Source organism: Epargyreus clarus, unplaced genomic scaffold (assembly GCF_041222505.1).
Source record: "Epargyreus clarus isolate Ecla_fem2 unplaced genomic scaffold, WU_Ecla_fem_2.2 ptg000031l, whole genome shotgun sequence".
NCBI lineage: Eukaryota > Metazoa > Arthropoda > Insecta > Lepidoptera > Hesperiidae > Epargyreus > Epargyreus clarus.
In genome coordinates this window covers 6,874,399-6,891,693 of record NW_027332236.1, presented here as the reverse complement: position 1 = coordinate 6,891,693, position 17,295 = coordinate 6,874,399, and positions in this window count along the sequence as shown.

The following is a 17,295-nucleotide window of genomic DNA, read 5'->3' as shown; positions in this document are numbered from 1 at the left end:
GAGCTCCTCGCAAAAAAACGTCCAAGAAGGCTCCCCGCCCTCTCCCAAAAAATAATTCAGCAGGGAAAACTCCCTCGATCCCTACAGCTAAAGCCTTCCCGGTATTAGCCGCACCCGTTCCCAACGCATGGGTCAAGCCGCCTTCGATAGTGGCAAAAAAGGCCCCTGAAACCACTCGCCCCCAACCGGCAGCAGTTACTCCTAAACCCCCTGTAGCACAGAATTCTAACCCTTCTGTTGCCCGCAAGCCAAACCCAGTCCCACAAAACCAGCCAACACTGGTGGCGGAGGACTTCCAAACTATCGGGGCTTTCATGCAGGCCATCGATTTTGGTGAGCTCAAACTCCTAGCCACGAAACTCAGGGCTGCAAACTCACCCCATGAAATGATGTTCGCAGCATGCGAGCACTATTCATTATTAGACGCCATGTGGCGATCAAAGTCCTCTTTTAAATAAATCAATTATGGATTGTACACCAACTAGGGAACACCACACAGCTAGGGTAAAACCCCGCTCTCTTGCCATAGCGTACTTTAACGCAAATGGCCTTAAACCCCAAACCGATCTCGTTCGTGAATTCCTTACATCTCATCAAATAGATATAATGCTAGTACAGGAGACTTTTCTTAAACCAAGCGTAAGCAATCCCAGAATTGCTAACTACAACATCATACGCAATGACAGAGTAACCTCGAGACTCGGTGGTACTCTGATCTATCACAGACGGTCCTTACACTGCACCCCATTAGATTCTCCCGCTCTTACTAACATCGAGGCATCCGTATGTCACATGGCAATGACTGGACATCAATCCATCATTATAGCTTCAGTATATCTCCCTCCAGGGAAAACACTCCTTGAATCCGACCTTAGGCTGTTGCTCAGTATGGGAGACTCAGTCATCCTGGCCGGGGACCTCAACTGCAAACACCCCAGGTGGAACTCACTACGCCAAAACACAAATGGCTCCCGACTAGACAAACTAACAGACAAACTACAGTTTGAAATCGTAGCGCCCCTCACACCAACCCGATTCCCCCCAGGGGAACAGTCAAATCATAGCCCAGATGTCCTCGATATAACGCTCCTCAAGAACGTCACACTCCGGTTGCGAAACATAGAGGTCCTACACGAACTGGACTCGGACCATCGTCCAGTCCTACTCAACCTAGGTACCGTTCACAACCCCCTCCAAAGGACCAATCGCATCGTCGACTGGTCTAAATTCGACAAAATCCTTAACTCGACCGACTTACAGACGTTGCCTGAAAACATTATCACTACACAGGATGCCAACGTGGCTATTAGCTCCCTGACTAACCACATACGGACTGCGACAGACAAATCGACACGGGAAGTCAAAGTGGCGAACGATCGACGCTTTGAACTCCCGGACGATATAAAATCTCTCATCACAGCTAAAAACACTGCCACCCGTAGATACGACCATTTCCCTTCTCCCGAGAACCGTAGGACTCTTAATTTCTACAAAAGGAAGGTTAAAGAAAGCATGAACGAGATACGGAATAACCACTGGGGTTCCCTGGTCGAAGCGATTTCGCCATCTCACCAGGCTTACTGGAAACTGGCGAGATCGCTCCGATCAGAGACTGTAGTGTCAATGCCTCCATTGACCAGACCGAACCTACCACCAGCGTTCGATGATATGGAAAAGGCCGAACATCTGGCCGACAGTCTAGAGAGCCAATGCACACCAAGTACTCAACCGACAGATCCAACACACATCGCCCTAGTCGAAACAGAAGTCGAGGCTCGGTCTGGCCACCCGCCAATCGATCCTCCACTATCACCTATCACGTTAGACGAAGTGCAAGCAGTCATAAAAGACATGCACGTCAAAAAGGCCCCAGGCCCAGACGGAATTACAAATAAGGTGGTTAAACGCCTTCCCCCCCTCCTGCTAGGACTTCTTTTAGCAATATTCAATGCCCTCCTATTCAACTGCACATTTCCAGACGCCTGGAAGGAAGCAGATGTCATAGGAATCCCTAAACCCGGTAAACCGAGGACTGAGCCTTCGAGCTACCGTCCCATAAGCCTTCTGAACACGTTTGGAAAAATATATGAAAAGTTACTTCTGAACCGACTTAGAGCGGTCGTCCAGTCCAAGAACCTCCTAATGGATGAGCAGTTTGGCTTTAGAGCAAAACACTCCTGCGTACAGCAGGTGCACCGCCTCACGGAGCACATCCTCGTAGGATTAAATCGGAAAAGATCTAGAGGCACAGGTGCCCTCTTCTTCGATGTAGCAAAGGCGTTTGATAAAGTCTGGCACCAAGGCTTGCTTTATAAGCTCTACCATATGGGAGTGCCAGACAGGCTCGTGACCATCATACGAGACTTTTTATCAAACCGCCGATTCCGCTTCCGAGTGGATGGCACACGCTCATCCCCTCGCTGCTTACGAGCCGGAGTCCCCCAGGGCTCCGCTTTATCCCCACTCCTATACACACTTTATACAAGTGATGTCCCGCGCCATCCAAACGTGGAACTAGCCTTGTTTGCGGATGACACCGCTCTCTATTACACCCACCCAAAACCCTCAGTCGTCACCTCAAAACTCCAGTCCGCAGCCACCGCCCTAGGTGAATGGTTTAGGAAATGGAGAATTGAGGTCAATCCAGGAAAAAGCCAAGCTGTTCACTTTGCCAGAAGGGCTTACTACCTCTCTGCCAAAAGGGACTGCTCCCACAGGACCAAACAGGTACTTAAACAAGTATCACTATTTGGAAAGCCCATCCCATGGGCTAAATCCGCCAAATACCTAGGTGTCACACTAGACAGTAGGTTGAACTTCACTGAGCACATCAAAATAACGCGAAATAGGGCCGCTTTCGTACTAGGGCGACTCTACCACATGTTAGGCAAGAAAAGTAAAATGGCACTTCGTCATAAAGTGACGCTTTACAAAGCTTGCGTTAGACCCATCATGACTTACGCCAGTGTAGTCTTTGCACATGTAAAACTCATTGATAGATATCAAAAGCTTCAAAATCGATTCTTGCGCATGGCCACGGGCTGTCCCTGGTACGTGCGTAATGTAGACCTCCATAGAGATCTTGAGCTGCCCACCATCGCTCAATACACGAAGCAACTTTCCAAAAGCTATTTTGATACAGCTATTGACCACCCAAATCAGCTAGTTGTCAAGGCAGCCAGTTACATCCCTGATAAGGATGCAAAGGCTCTACACAGACGCCCAAAACATGTCCTAGGCTACCCTGATGATAAGATCACGTTAGACAATGCCCTCCGGCAAGGAGAACCCCCTCCTCAGCCTCCACACACACTCAACAACAACAGATTCTATACACACCGTCCCCGCCGGCGGAGACGAGGACCCCACTACAGTACAGCCGTCACAAGGTATCCCCGCGTGATTGGTCGTCTTTCCCCTGTGCCCCACATTAGCGTAACTGACCGAATCCGAGGTCCGTACCTCACAGGAGGTGCCCTTGGGTCAGGCGCAATCCCTATCTGACAAGAGGTGGATGGTCAGGACTCCGGCAGTAGCTGGGTCCGCAACCTTCTCTCCCTCCAGCGAAGGTGGACGGCTTAGGGAACCGGCAACGGCGACCAAAGCTATCCCTCCCTTCCAGCCCATAGTCTTCTTGTCCCGGCTGAGCCTAAGGCTCGCCTCTCAAAACCCGGTGAAGCTGTACAGGTCGCTAGGACCAACAGTAAACTACACAAATCGAAAAAAAAAAAAAAAAAAAGATGTAATTGTGTATACGCCTCGGAATAAAACAAGAAGAAAAGAACTGAAGATTTAAGTTGGAGTTTTATTTGAAAACCCTTAATCTACAGTTGTATTATTGATATACTATACCTACTGTAGTGCAAGTGTATACTTAGTGCAAATATGTGTAGCAATTCTTAATGGAGTGGGATTTGATTTTATAACATGGTATTTTACATAATGGGAGCAGAGTGCATGAAGCCCAGCAATTGTCCTAACAACCCTAGTTTCTTTCCTACTATAGATATGCGAGGTATGAACTTGTGTCAAATTCTGTATAGGGTTGATGTATGGGGTATAAAGGTAGCTTGGCACTGCTGAAAATGGTTCCAACAAAGCTATATTTTTCATATGTAATAAAATAAGCCGTTTGTGGCTTCATTCAATTTCAAGGCGGCGAAGTATCTTTACTAATGCGATATGTGAAACTTGTCTATGATCCGAATAGAATAGATAAGCTTTATGTAGTACAGGTAATATCTTCGTGATTTTTTTGTAGCAAACCGCTATACGCTTGTGAAATAAAACCGCGTAATCTTGTATCTTGGAGCACGCAGCATCACAGTAGGTCTCCCGTCATCTCGTCTCTGTGACGTTTATTACCACGCGTACCACCGCGAGGGGAATAAACTCGTAAAATTTCAAAATACTATTGTTGTAAACAATTTTATTTTCATACATTTACTTAGGTTTGATTTTAAGCAAAAAATCTTAATATTTTTGTAAGTATATTTGTGATAGAGCGATAGTTTTATCTGAATTAGTCCAGCTGTTTCCGAAATTAGTATAGGTAACAATTTTGTTTTAATATTATTTTGCGAAAAGGTGGTAGAGCCAGTATGAAGGGTGGTACCACCGCCACACTTATTTCTAGCGTGAAGCGATTCTGTGTTTTGATGGAAGAGTGTAGATGCCGGCTAACATATATTAATGGGGCTACTATTTAAGGCCTCAGAAATGGTAACATCTTTATCAGCCGGTAAGAACTCTTGTTAGGTATATGGAGTAGGTTACGGTTCATATTTGGCACCGACCACTTATCCTATCTGGGATTGAATACAGGTATTCATGGGCGGCAGTAGCCACTTACCATCAGGCAGACTGCGTGCTCACATAGAAGTAGCAGACGAGCATGCAGCCCACCTGATGGTAAGTGGCTACAACCGCCTATGGACATCTGTAATCAACCCCAGATTGGATAAGATATTCCTCTCAAAAGACAGCCACAGTTGCGCCGCTACTCTTGAGGACCAAGCTGGAACGCCTCGGAAAAGTATATCTCCCTTACCACACCACACCATAACATAGCAGCGCTTAACACTACTGTTTTAGGCAGAAATAGATATGGCGGTGTTGCCGCCGGAGTAGAACAATAAAAAGGTTAGAACCTTTTTCTGCTTCTTCCTTCGAATCTGATTCGTCAGACTTTTAAAAAAGGTAAAAAAAGGTATTAAAAGGTATACAGGAAAAAATAACCACATCAATGCGCGACCAATAACTAATTATAAAGAAGTTTTTATAAATATCTCGCAATCCTTAATTAGCTTATCAACTTATTAATAATTAACAACGATTCTATTATTACATTGACATCAATTGTAAATTGACAGTGAGATAAGTGCATATTTCTTGCATTGACAGACGAACAGACAAGTACTGATAACTGTAATTGATTACTTTTATATATATTTCGTTATATTATTACAGGAGTGACATACATTTACTCTGTAAAAGTTATAAAATTAATCATACTTAAACTTAAGTATTAGTAATTTTATCATTACGTTTTATTTTGTATTTGTGTTTATTTATACCCGTTCGGATAATGTTTTTCAAGCGTATATGAAGCGACGTAAGATTCGTTTAAATTTTGGGAATGAGATAGGCAGTATTTTTAAGGGTTCCGGTTTTACTTTGGGTATTACTACCTACTACGACTTCGCTGTCTGTCCGTCATTTATTTATATACGTTGTTTACGTATCATTCATCATCACCCCAACACCATCTATGATGATAGATACATTGTCAGAAGGCGTTTCATATAACTAAGTATTGTTGAAAATAATAAAATGAATAAAAATAAGAAAAAAATAATGAACATTTGGTGATACAGAAGCCTCCATGTGCGAGTTCGATTCATACTTGGCCAATTATTATAATATACTAGCTGACCCAGCAAACGTTGTATTGCCATATAGATAAAAAAATCTTAAGGGTGAACAACCCTTATCACTTAGGGGGATGAAAAATAGATGTTGGCCGATTCTCATAGATACCGGATAATCACAAAAAATTTCATCAAAATCGGTCAAGCCGTTTCGGAGGAGTATGGCAACGAAAACTGTGACACGAGAATTTTATATATTAGATATCTAGTTTAACATTCTATCCATTAATTTTGAGGTCTCTCCTAATTTGCGCTACTCCGATCAGAGAGGGAGAAAGTGTCTGGATAAAGTTAAGTTTATAGCTAGGCTTCTTGTGTTTGTTTTGGTAGGGATAAAAGGGAAAGATTTCATAAGATGAAAATGGATGATGAACGTGATGTTCAGGCATGAAATAACTAACAAAGAACGGAAGCGCTGGTATTGTGTAAAAGTGTGTACCTGACAAAAACTGTAGCATTCTAAAATATTACCTTATCTTATGAAAAAATATATTACTTTTAAGTGCTGAGCATAGTGTGCTCTATGTAGAGCGTAAATCAATACAGTGCACATAAAACACGTTCACAAAGAAGATATAACCATAAATCGTGAAGACAGACAGAATAAAATTATAAATAGTATCTACTTAAATCCTTAACGGTTTTTTGGTATGTCTGGGCGACGTCTGCTCGAATATGCAAAGTTAATTTGGGTTTGCGAACATTTGCATGAGACGAGGTGGAATGACTAATGACTACACATGACTAATATACAATAGTATTGCTCGTATGTCGGTGTAGTTGTTCCATGTTAGGTATGTCTGTAGATTTTAAAACAATTGTACTAGATATTTTAATATTGTAGTTGATCCTTATAAGCAACACTATCCGATTGTGTAATTATATGGTTTGTATTTTTTTAAATGAACTCGTTCGATTCCCAGCGAGATAAAAAACAATGTCGAAAAACGAATGATGCAGTTTTAGTTTTTATTAAAATCAGCCACGTAACTCCTTTCAGCATTTTTCGCTAATACTTATAGTTTAATTAAAAAATCACACTGAATATATTCCATTGGTTAGCAACTCTATCGCTCCTGATTGAGTGGTAGAGTTGTTAACCAATGTTCTTAGGTTCGAGTCCAGTGCGTTTGTTTTTTTCAAGTTATGTGCAAATTACAATATTATTTTACTACCGCTTGTTTAAGGGTGAATTGCACTCTTAAGTGTTTTTAAATAGTTGTCAGAAGTGTGTGAAGTCTACCGATACACACTTGGTCATCACGGTGGACGCTAAAACCCTTCTCTGAGAGGGGTCCGTGCCCGTGGGACAGTAATGGGTTTACTATAGTATAAATACTACTTTCGTGTATTGCACGACTCATGATGCGAAGCATCAGAGAGTGCTTTACGATCGAAAAATTTTTTTCGCTTCATTTTGGCGGCTATTTTTATTATTATAGCCTTGATAGTTCACGGAATCAAGATATTTTGCATACTATTGTCGAGATAATTTAATGGAGATTAATTCCATACTTTTTAAAAATTGATTTACTGCAATAGAATTGGAAAAAAACACCAAAATAGGTCAAAAAATTTTCCTGTCCGTCATGTGTGAAACCTGAAAAACACTGTAACTTGTGAAAAAATCCATCATTTGAATTAATTTTTTTTTTAAAAATTCTAATCGACGATTGTAGGTCACTGAATGCGAATGATTAATTAATTCAGTGTCGTTTAATTGCAATTAATAAAAAACGAAAACTACAAGACTGTATATCTATAGATATTATGTACATTTATTTCACCAGGGGCGCTTGTGCAGTACCTTCTTCCTACTACAGCTGTTTTTTCGGCAATTAATTTTGAACGACTTAAGTTTTTTTTTTTTTTTATTTCATAATTAAATGAGCATTATGAGTCGTGCACTTTTGGATTTTCCAAACTTTTATATTATTTTATTTTAGATAAGTATTTAGATAATATATAGTTTGCAACTGGAAGCATACAATAAAAAAACGAAAGAAAATGTTATTTACGCAATATTTGAATGTAGAGTACTTATGTATATAATAGGTATGATGACTCATGATATATAACAAAACCTTGATATAAATTATTAATTCCCATACTAACAACCTGGGATTCTAGCCTCAGGCATTTCTTTCGAAGTTACAAATTTATTTTTCAAAAAAAATCTGTCAGGGTTATAAGATAGAAAATTCGCCATAATTTGTGTGGCAAATTAGTAAAATTCAATCATTTTTCTTAAGCCACCAAGAACTAATAAACTAGAATATATGTAGTCACTGATTCGTGTGGGGTCGCCCGCATGTTGGCCATAAAGGAAATAACGCGGAAGGCATTGTCCTTAGAATAGGGGAGGGTACAAAGACCTCCAGGGTCGTTGAATGAACTATTTTATCCCTTAAGTTATGTGATAGATGTTTCAAAGGTAAAACTCTCTGTGGTTCGACTCCGGCGGCACCACCGCCACACCTATTTCTGCCTAATAACAGCAGTATTAAGTGCTGCTGTGTTCTGTTTTAAAGGTTGTGGTAAGGGAGATATACTTTGCCGAGGCATTCCAACATAGGAAGGAAGTAGAGCATAAGCAATAGTGGCGCAACTGTGACCGGCCTCAGGTAGGAAACTAATCTTATCTGAGGTATTACAGGTGTCCATGGGCGGCAGGACTCACTTACCATCAAGTAGACTGCATGCTCATCTGCTACTCCTATATTAGTTAGATAAAAATAAAATTTTCCACAGATGAGTTGTTACATGAACACGGTTGTAAGTTGTTGTTGTCTTTTGAAAGTAATTTGTCAGACTTACCACATCCTTAAAATCAGAGAACACAAGCTTATCAAACTGCTGACAAGGCAAAAATAGTCGATGACGTGAGAAAAGAAGAATACAAAAGTGTTATATGATTGAGCTTAACAATACATATAGGGACAGAATGTATACCTTTCATACGAGTACTTACATGCATCCTGAAGGGTCTCTTTCAATGATAGCTCTTAAGTATTCGGAAGCACTAAAGTGGAAGGCTCTTAACACAGGAAATGCTTATTGTCAATAGGAATTTATATAGCATAATAAGCAAAATGAAAAATTTTTCACATGAATTTATGTTTTTTTTTTAATATCGCTCGTGGCGAGACTTATTTTGATGGGGTTTGAGTTTTTATAGTTCCGTACTTAAAGGGGAATAACGAAACCCTATTACTATGCATCCACTGTCCGTCGTAATATATATACACTTACATTTTTTACAGAGTATGTATAAGGGTCGCTATAACAACAAATAAAAATGAACATTTTGGTGGCACGGAACCCTCTGTGTGCGAGTTCGACTTACACTTGGCCAATCATTATTGTTTGACATATACCTTACATAAAATTTATATATAAAGTTCTCGTGTCACAATGTTAGTTACCGTAGGTACTCCTCCGAAACGGCTTTACCGATTTTCTCCAAATTCTATATTCAGTACGTCTGAGAATCGGCTACTATCTATTTTTCATACCTCTAAGTGACAAGGGTTGTTCACCCTTAACATTTTTTTATTTATATGGCAACACAACGTTTGCCGGGTCAGCTAGTATTTAGGTAATAACTTAGATAGGCAGCTTCTATTAAGTTATGCGAATATAAATAATATAATAATAGATATGGTTTCTAATCTAGCACATAGAGATCTGGACTCAAACTTATCGTGGGATGCTTATGTGCGGGAGGTGAGCCGTAAGGTCCACTGTACTTTGCACTCGCTTAAATGCCTTCAAAGTTTTTTGCCCTTTAGAACTAAAATTTCTCTATCTCATACTCTCATTCAGCCGATTTTAGATTATGCGGATGCATGCTATTTGGATGCTACAGAGGAGTCATTGAATAAACTTGAGCGCTTGCAAAATCTTTGCATTAGATTCATTTATGGTCTACGAAAATTTGATCGTGTCTCTCATTTCCGCAAGGATCTCAAGTGGCTCCCAATCCGACTTCGCCGGAATACTCGAATCCTCTGTCTCCTCTATAATATCCTGAAAAATCCATCCTCTCCTTCGTACCTACGGCGTCGCTTTACGTATGCACGGCCTTCGCTGGCACCCTGCAGATCACATGTTAAATCTTTATTAAATTACCCACCCCATAAAACCTCTCTCTATTCCCACTCCTTCGCTGTTCATGCGGTTAGACTGTGGAATTCACTACCGCCTAATATTCATCTCTCTAATACTATATCTATATTCAAAAGAAGAGTTAAAGAGTATTATCTATCACTTTCATAGAGTAATATACATATATATGTATATGTATGTATGTTATATGTATGTATGGTATATATTTTAATGGTAAATATATGCATATGTTTTATTATCTTTTTTTTTTTATTTTTTTTTTCTTTTTTTGTGCACACTAATTTTGCCTTTCGTATGCACACTCCTGTCCCAGGGTTGCTGGAAGAAATTCCATACTGGAATAAGCAATCCTTTGTACTTCATCTCTATGTCATCTGTTTTTATGTGTATCCTCTTTTTTGTGTACAAAAACTTATTAAATAAAAAATAAATAAATAGAGTCTATATTTCTTTATATATTAGAGGTCAGTGTGTGAAATATATTGTGGCCCCCAACCATACCTATTACATTACAAGTAGCTATTATTTCTGAACGAATTCTCCTGGACAAGGCTAGGTCAAATACATAAATCAAATCTATTCTATACATATACATATTATGTAGTAAAGCAAAATATTTCGTGGCACGTTTGAAGGTGATAGAACTCTCTGTGGTTCGACTCCAGCGGCACCACCGTTACACCTATTTCTGCCTAATAACAGCAGTGTTGAGCGCTGCTGTGTTCCGTTTTGAAGGGTGTGGTAAGGAAGACATACTTTTCCGTGACGTTCCAGCTTAGTCCTCAAGGGTAGCGGCGCATCTGTGGCCGACCTTAGGTAGGAATATGTAATCCTATCTGGGGTTGATTACAGATGTCCATGGGCGGCATTAGCCACTTACCGCTACTTTTCTGTGGTGGACTGCATGCTCTTCTGCTACTCCTATATTATATAAAAAAGGTGATAGAACTTTCTGTGGTTCGACTCCAGCGGCACCCCTGCCGCACCTATTTCGGTGCTGTGTTCTGGTTTGAAAGATATGGGAAGGCTCCGATGCCCTCAGGGGTACCTACTAATGCATCTGTGGTCAATCTCAGGTAGGAATCTAATCTTATCTAGGGTTGATTATATATGCATGGGACTTTAGCCTTAGGTAGACTGTATGCTCGTTTGATTAGTATCAAAGTATCAAAGGAGTAGTCTCCTAAGCACCTATTGTAAATAAAAAATACTTATTTTTATTTTAAGTAGAAATTATTAAGTATTGCAGCAGTGATAGCCTAGTGGTTAAGAAACTCGGCCTCTCGATCGACGGGTCCGAGGTTCCAATCCCAGGCACGCACCTCTGATTTTTCGTAATTATGTGCGTATTAGAAATTAATTATCACTTGCTAAAACGGTGAAGGAAAACATCGTGAGGAAACCTGCATACCTGAGAGATTTATAAAAAAAACCTTAAAGGTATGTGAAGTCTACTAATACGCACTTGGCCAGCGCGGTGGACTATGGCCTAGTCCTTCTCATTCTGAGAGGAGACCCGAGCCCAGCAGTGGAACAATAATGGGTTGATGATGATGATTTTAAGTAGATCCTTTACATCCTTAAAATCAGAGAACACAAGCTTATCAAACTGCTGACAAGGCAAACATAGTCGGTGACGTGAGAAAATAATACAAAAGTATTATATGATAGAGCTTAACAATACATATAGGGACAGAATGTATACCTTTCATACTTACAGATTTACAGAATGATTTTCAATCGTTATCTTATATATAAAATTCTCGTGACACACTGTTAGTTACCGTACTCCTCCGAAACGGTTTTACCGATTTTCACCAAATTTTATATGCATATTCAGTAGGTCTGAAAATCGGCTACTATCTATTTTTCATACACCAAAGTGATAAGGGTAGTTCACCCTTAACATTTCTTTATTTATATGGCAACACAACGTTTGCCGGGACAGCTAGTTATAATCTAAATCTATATTTAAGCAGATTGAGTGAAGGAGAAAAGAATGAGATGCTTTCACTAGGTTCGAATCCGGACAAAGAGAGACAGACAATTAAAATCATCATCATCATCATCAACCCATTATCGTCCCACTGCTGGGCACGGGTCTCCTCTCATAATGAAAAGGATTAGGCCATAGTCCACCGCGCTGGCCAAGTGCGTATTGGTAGACTTCACATACCTTTGAGATTGCTTTTTTATAAATCTCTCAGGTATGCAGGTTTCCTCACGATGTTTCCTTAACCGTTTAGCAAGTGATAATTAATTTCCAATACGCACATAAATTTGAAAATCAGAGGTGCGTGCCTGGGATTTGAACCTCGGACCGCTCGATCGAGAGGACGAGTTTCTTAACCACTAGGCTATCACTGCCTAAATAATTAAAATACTAATGTATTTTAGTTTTTAAAAAAAAATTATGGTTATGTTGGATGGACGACTTATGATTAGAAGACGTAAAGTTTTAATTTCATAGCAAGAAACCGACAATTAGATTAAGTACTTAGCTACTAATTTAAAGACAAAGAAAATGTTTAATTAAAGTACATGACTGACTTATTTGTACTTACAGCAAGTCATAAGATGAGTAGCATTAAAATCCAAAATCTATCCTTTCCGAAAAGGACAATGCCCATGAAAGTATGGACCGCTGTCCAGAGTTGCATCAAATTGAAACTTGTTGTGGACGATGTATAATTAACCAAATACTACCACCAATAATTATTTTTTAGATCAGCACCCGGGTTCTGAAGTTATTTACCGAAATGTTACATAACCTCGAAATCGAAAATATACGACGATAGATTGATGGTCGGTTTTAACTGATAGTAGGTATGTACCTATAATGTAGTTCGATTAACATATTCCATTTACTTTTAAAGGTAGTAGGTAAAAAAACTTAAAATAATCTTAAAAACCTAAAATAATGAATTCCGAGTATAAAATACCGCCATTTTAATTTTTAAGAACAACAATCAACATTTCGTCTTATTTTATCTTAAGTGATCCCCCTGTTCAAAGAAACTATTCTGATCAACAAACTATGTAAAAAAATCAAAAAATAATTTTAATATTACTTTCATTTTGACACATGAGAAAAATCATTAGTCAAAACACTAATAGATCTTATTGAATTCCGAGTATAAAATACCGCCATTTTAATTTTTAAGAACAACAATCAACATTTCGTCTTATTTTATCTTAAATGGAATCCCCTGTTTACAGAAACTATTCTGATCGACAAATTATGTAAAAATATCAAAAAATAATTTTAATATTACTTTTATTTTGACGCATACGAAAAATCAGTACCAAGAATGGGCATTCTCCTTTATGCTCCTTAAAAAGATTGCGGATTTTTTAAAGACGAAAGTAATGACGTATTTTTTTACATTTATTTAACCAAACTATTCAAAAGAGTTAGAAATAACTATTTTCAAGATTTACCCGTTGTTATAACTTCGATGCTATTGTCTTAAACAAATTAAAATCATAACATAAAAATACCTAACTATTAAATAACACGAAAGTACCACTCTTGAAGATGTTATATTGGAACAATGAGTGAACGAATGGTTCATTACCATCCCATTCACCGGTCATCAGTCCTTTCCCTCCTTCTCTCCCTGCACTGGCATTGGCATTGGGCGGCGCGGAGTGCGTACACTCACCATGCGTACTGGGTTTAGATGGACTGTCCCAAAAAATTGAATAAAGAACAATTCTAGAAATAATACTTGTGAATAAGAATAAAGAACATAAAATTATATAATGCGCCACATGCAGTTTAATTAATTAATTGTCCTTATTTAGGAAATGGGAGAATTGAATGAGTTATGGAGAATACAATAAAATTATTCTTCTTGTTCAGAGATGATACAATGCATTATTTAATAGTATATTATAAGTGATCTACATTTTCCGAACATAATTAAATTGGTTCACAGGAATTAGAATGGACTGGTAGATTTTTTGAAAGAAATGTAATTTGAAAAATTGTTTACCAATTTTTTTCCCATTCTCACGTGACATTGTGTCTTTGACTCGAATACGGAAGGTAGTTATTAATCGTATAAATTTTAAATATCTATGTATATGTCTCATAATTTGGAACGCCTTACGGCTTTACTAGCAATCCAAAGGGCTTAATAGATTTTCACAAATGAGGTTTCATTGAATTCGTCTAAATTGTGGGAGTAACATGGTCTATATTTTTATGCAGTCGGCTTTTATACAATAACGAGCTTTTGCCCGCGGCTTCGCTCGCGTTACGAAGTAATATTTTCATCCCCTATTTTATCCCATTGGGGGTAGAATTGATCAAAATCCTTTCTTAGCGGATGCCTACGTCATAACATCTACCTGAACGCCAAATTTCAGCCCGATCCGTCCAGTGGTTTGGGCTGTGCGTTGATAGATCACTACGTCAGTCAGTCACCTTTGAGTTATATATATTTAGATTGCTGGTTAAATTTAACCTAGTCTTCGATCGTCACAATCAGTAGCTGCACCCCATTTTTATTTGTAACCCCGTTTCATTGTAGATTCGGATCATAATTATAATTTTGTCCTAAACAACCTAAGCTTTTGTGGTTACGTGGTAACCCTGCCGCCGGATGAGAACATTGTCCTTCGCTAGCCTTGGCTCCTTTTATCACGACGGTTGCAATCAATCAGGGTTGTCATGCGGGCGTATTCTTGTTTTTCTACGAAGTTGAAATTTATTGCAAGAGGGTGACATGCGAAATCCATTTACGAATGTGTGTCAGTTTGTCAAGTTGAATTTCGAAAGGTTTAATTGTTAATCGATTTTTTTATTGATTTTGTGTGACGTCTATATTACGTTGAGTTTATATTAATGAGGTTGCAATTTTAAAACATAAATATACATGGACTTTAAGAGTAACCTGTAATCTCCATACCATAATCAAATCTTAGTTATTACGACTCTATTTGATACAATCTGTAAATTTTTTCCTGGTAATTTTTCTTGTCGAGGTATTAAATAGAGGCACAAAAATTAGTAAATTGCATTTTAAAAAAAATGTGTTGAAAATGGTAAAGTTTTGTAATAGTGTAAAAGTATTGTCTTATTAAAACTGAATTTATGTATGTATAAAAATAAAAAAAGACTATTTAAGTGTTATTTTATTAACTGACTTAGGTAATAGGTGAAATCATTATCTTATTGACAGATTTTTTTATGCGCTATACAACTCTACTACAATAAATAATTTAAATAAAAAATGCTATCATATCGACCTTTACAAGCGTTACAATTGCCAATTCCATTACCATTGTATCTATTTGAAAAGAAAAAAACTACAAAGAATAAACGATATACCTACGTTGAATACAGAACGTACATGCCATAACAACACTAAACCCGAATCGCGCGATCGCTCCGATATTATTGCGATTATAAATCACTCGTAAAATTTCCTGACCCAAATAGTGTTGACGTTCGAAAATTTCACTTGACCCATTTCTAAAGAGTCACATCCTGCTTTGTCGTTCGAAAAAGAAAAAAGAGGTCAAAGACCCAGCAAGCACGCGATTGGTCAGCTCATTGGTGACCATTTGCAATTGTTTAACAGGTCAGCATAATGGAAAGATTGAAGAATACACACATAATTAAAAATGATTTGTTGCGGAGGGCGAATGACCCTATTTCTGTATAGTGATGGGAGCGTCTCTCGATAAAATGTGCGATTTTGCAAAGCTTATCATTTTACTTCTAATATTAATAAGCATGTATCTTATGGTCTATTCCAATTATGTGCTCAATACTGATCTCGTGACTCGTATAGGAATGTGGGTACGGATTGTTAAACTGACAGTGTAGAACCATTTTTGATTCGACTCCGGAGACATTAACTCCACACATTTACATCCGAATAACAGCGGTGTTATGTTCCAGTTTGAAGGTTGTAAGAGAGGCATAGTTATTCGAGGCGTTGTAACTAATAAGTTACACCCCTGAGGAATACCTCAGGGGTAGTAAACGTAGTTGTGTCAGACCTAGATTGACCTTAAATTGTCTGGGATTGATAACGATACTAATAAGGGTGGTAGTACTCATCATGGAATGTATGGTATATTATAAAAAACTTTGTTTCATGCTGGTTCTTTGGATGTAATTGTTTTTTTACATTTGATGTGTAGGGGGTAAAAATTTCATATCTCGGTCTTCATTTCTGAAACTCACATTATTTTGAAAATTGCAAAGTACCCGGAAAATGTCTAATTTTATTGCTTAAGTAAATTAATTAATTAGAAATTTATTGATGTTTCGATAATAAATCCCTTGCAAGCACTTCACGCTGTGACCGCCAGCATCCGGGCAGCGGCGTGGGAATGGAGCCGTCCCTCCCTCGGGATCTAGGGAACTAGTTCCTTAGGGACACTCTACATGCTCCAATGACACCACTCCAGATTGTACAACGTTTAGGAGTATGACGTAATTCGAAACTTCTAATTATTAAAAAAGAAAAAAAATCTTTTTTTTATGTAAGTAAATGGCAAAAAATAGAGCAATGGAAGATAAAGATAGTAAAAATATTTTTTTCAAATTTGAGAAATTTGATTATTTCCAAAATTCTTATTAATTTTTAGTCTCATCGTAAAATTATGCGTCAATGATTAAAATACTGCAAAGGATTACTTACCATTGATAAGCAAAAGTATAATTATTATAATGAGTAAATGTATTATCGATAAATATTTGTAAGAATCCTTCGGTCTTAATTTATAAACTCCCATATTTTTGACAATTGACGTGTCTAAGAGAAAAAGGTGAAAAAAGAGGAAAGAAGTGGATTTTGGAAATATGTAGTTTATGTAAATTAATTAATTAATTAAAAATATATCATCGACGTTTCGATAGTAAATCCCTTGCAAGCACTTCACGCTGTGACCGCCAGCATCCGGGCAGCGGCGTGGGAATGGAGCCGTCCCTCCCTCGGGATCTAGGGAACTAGTTCCTTAGGGATACTCTACATGCTCCAATGACACCACTCCAGATTCTACAACGTTTAGGAGTGTGTCACAAATCTAAAGATGTAATTATTAAAAAATAAAAAAAAAACCTTTTTTATGTTAGAAAATGGCAAAAAATAGAGCAATTAAAGATAAACATAGTAAAGATATTTTTTCAAATTAGGAAAATTTGAATTTTGATTATTTTCAAAATTGTTAAAAAAATTTAGTTTCATCATAAAACTATTCCTCGATGACTAAAACA